The sequence below is a fragment of the Sinocyclocheilus anshuiensis genome, unplaced genomic scaffold (genome assembly GCF_001515605.1).
Source record: "Sinocyclocheilus anshuiensis isolate Anshui unplaced genomic scaffold, SAMN03320099.WGS_v1.1 scaffold51, whole genome shotgun sequence".
NCBI classification, from domain to species: Eukaryota; Metazoa; Chordata; class Actinopteri; order Cypriniformes; family Cyprinidae; genus Sinocyclocheilus; species Sinocyclocheilus anshuiensis.
This window is the reverse complement of record NW_015548296.1, coordinates 4,808,995-4,812,600: the sequence shown is the minus strand read 5'-3', so window position 1 is coordinate 4,812,600 and position 3,606 is coordinate 4,808,995. Positions and strand designations below refer to the sequence as shown.

At 32.8% G+C, this 3,606-nt stretch overlaps 1 protein-coding gene across 1 annotated transcript in view; it reads left to right on the top strand.

Annotated features, from left to right (window-relative positions):
* The window catches only part of LOC107656072 (guanine nucleotide exchange factor DBS-like), a 79,612-nt gene that overhangs the window by 7,075 nt on the left and 68,931 nt on the right, over window positions 1-3,606 (top strand). The window lies entirely within an intron of this gene.

Genomic DNA, 3,606 nt, shown 5'->3' with positions numbered 1-3,606 from the left:
TTCTGTTCCTGTCCTTGTCTAGTTTGATTATGTTCCATTGTTGTCACCTGTGTTCCCCTGATTGCCCCGTGTTTAAAAGTCCTAGTCTGTTCAGTTTGTGTTTGTCAGGTCTACTTGTTTCTATGTGTTTGCCCAGCTCCTATTGTGGATTATCCCGTGTTTTCATCGTTAAAGACTGTGAATGCTACTCCGTGTCTCCTACATTCTTCCCGCAGCAGCGTAATGTGACAATCATAATGTCAATTTTGTTCTGTTTATTCATTCATTCATTCATTCATTCATTTATTTATTTTTATGATAATATTTTTATTATTGTCTTCATATTTAATATGAATGTTCGTTTGGCTTTTTTTTTTTTTCATGGTACCATAATGATCACATTTCATATTTCTTCTTTTTCTTCGTCTTCCTCTGTGGATATTATACCACAGTTGGCATTTCATTCATTCATTCATTCATTCATTCATTTATTTATTTTTATGATAATGTTTTTATTATTGTCTTCATATTTAATATTAATGTTATAATATTATTATATAATTATATGGTATAATATAATATATAATTTTGTATTATATATAATTATATAATTATTAATATTTTATATTCTCATTATTACTACTACTAATAATTATTATTAATATTTTATAATATTAATATTCTATTTTTATTATTATATTGTTGTTGTTATTGTTAATAAGAATAATAGTAATAATAATAATGAAATCAATAATAATAATAACAATAAATAAAACTATGGCAAAAAATTATTAATGCTATAATATAAAAGTCGGTAAATGTGTAATAATAATAATAATAAGAAGAAGAAGAATTGTTAGAATTAATATTATTATTAATAAAGGTTTCATTATTATTATTGTTGTTGTTGTTGTTGTTGTTGTTGTTAATAAGAATAACAACAACAATAATATTAGAAAACATAAAACCATGTAAAGTCAATAGAATAAAATTAATTATGAATGCTATAATATCAAATTTGATATATGTATTAAATAATAATAATGTTAACAATACTACTACTACTACTACTACTACAAATTTTCACTGACCTAGCACCAAAGATCATGAGAATTTTCAGGCAGTTATTGGATGTGACCATGCTGCTTGAGTGTACCTTTTTGAAAAACAGTTCTTACAATGAATTATTTCAAACAATTCTTTTCTCAATTCAAGGACATTTCATATGCTTACAAATGGGCTTGTTTTCGAGTGTGTGCCAGACTGACTGATTTCCAGAGATCCAGACGGTTCCCGAGTAAAAGAGTGCCTTATTTTACACACTCAACGCTTTCCATCCACAGGAATGTCTGAAGTTATCCATGAAACATTAGCTCACCTACAAGTGAGCGCTCAGACATCCATGAAATCACAGTTTGGGTTGGTTCCCCACTTGTTTGCTTCTCAATTTAGCACGTTACATTTGTTTTCCACTGTGAAAGTGACTGAAAAAAGTTGAGTCCTCATGTTTAGATTTAACAGTCAGTGCCAAATGATGCCGTCTCTTGTGTGAGGGTTGCTGGGAGGGGTTTATGTGTATGTGTGTGTGTGTGTAGCAGGGCTCTGTTTTGGGGTGGAGAGGGGAAAAGGAATCTGTGTGTTTGTGAGAACTTCTTCCTGACGTACTTTAACCACAGAGCGCTGCGCAGTGATGAATGTCTCGCTGGGAGAGAGAGGAAGAGGAAACTACCGGTGCTTCTGGCATTCTCAGAGATATTTGTAGAAAGCATGTCAGTGTGTTACCTGCGTTTCAGAGGCACAGGCACCTCTCGTAACGTCTTATTAGACACCCAGGAGTGATTGAGTTTGCGGGTCACTGCGGCTCTTGGGACCTCTTGCGTGGCGCGGGACCGTCGGCACAATGGGTTCAGTTATGTGTAAGTCAGCGTTCTGTCTTTTCAAGCAGATTTTAACAGCATTTGTGCCTGAGGAAGAACTTTGTGTTTCTTGTCCTCTGTGTTTCTGAGAATGATATATGGAGTCATTTCTGAGAGAGTTACAGCTCTGTTGGCTTTGGTCGGAAGCTGCGATGTGTTTCTGGAGGGAAAAAAGAGGTTTATGGGCTTAATACTGATTAGACACACAGCAATGTGACCAGAAAAATGTGCCAGTTGTTAACTTACTGTATAAGAAGATTTCTCTGTTCCTCATATAAGTGTGTGGCTTCAGAAGACTTGAGTCACACAGACCATTTTTATGGTATTTTATGGCATATTTTTTGTCATTTTGGGAGCTTGACAGTCCCAGTCCTCATTTACATCCATAAAATGGACAGGATATTCTTTAAAAACCTTGTTTGGAGCAACCTGGGTGAATAAACAATAACAGACTTTTCATTTTTGCATGAACGTCATGTATTTAAAAGCTTCTGACTTTCAGCCCCTTGACCTTCATGTTAACCAAGAACAGAACTTTCTTATCAGTATCTGACTAAACGAAACACTGAGCAGGATTGTGAAGAAGTAAAACGCTTCTGAATCGCTGGAATAACTTATGCAATTGAATCAGCTGACGAACTGATTCATTTACAAGATCTGATTCAGAAGAAAGATTTATTTACATTTAGCAGATGGTTTTATCCAAAAGCTACTTGCAAAATGAGAAAAGACACACACACACACACACACACACACACACACACACACACACACACACACACACAGTCAGTCAATCAAGTGTACTGTATGCTGCAGGAAGTCTCTGGGGCAGTATGAATTATTATAATGCAGAGGACACTAAGTATAAGTATTTTTCACTAAAAACATCATATCCTTAAAACAATCCTGCAAAAACATAGCATGCACTGTGAAAAATATTTTTCAAATTCGTAAATAAGTTGTAAATAGCAATTTATTTTACTAGCAAGTGATATTTGCTTCAAAATCAAAACTTACACCAAATTTTTTGCTACTTCAGTGAAATGATATTTTTTTTCTTGTGTCATAAAGCTCAACTTTAACTTTTTACCTTTAATCTAAAATGAGATGTTAAGATAGATTAGATTTACTACATTAGATTTATGCTTAAAACAAGAACAAGCAGTTTGACTTTGAGTCAAAATGTTTGTTGTCTTAAGAATTTTTACATTTTGAAAGTTGATTACGATTTACAATTCATTGAGAATGTGTTGAATATGAAGTTTTTAATTCATTAATTACATAGCTATATATCATATAACATTGTCCAGATATCTGCTAAATATTAATAAATATTTTTAAAATATGTTAAATATTTATTTTGTATTAATTTCATATCTATTTTAATTCTAAAAATGTAATATATGAATGAATAAATAAATAAAATTACTACAATACACTCTCCAAAAACAAATAATTACATTTAGGGACACAACAGCTTATCACTTGGGCAGTACACTTAAACTGACTACTTTGTACATATATCTAATCTAAGGTACTAATATGCACCTATTAGGGATAGATAAGGTACACTGCAGAAATGTATAGTATGTTCTGGTTTAGATAGGTGAGTGTGTGTTAGGATGTTGTGTACTGACAGCTCTGAGGGAGAGACGGTGCTCTCAGGTGGAGGTGTGTGTGTGTGTGTGTGTGTGTGTGTGTGTAAGTATAT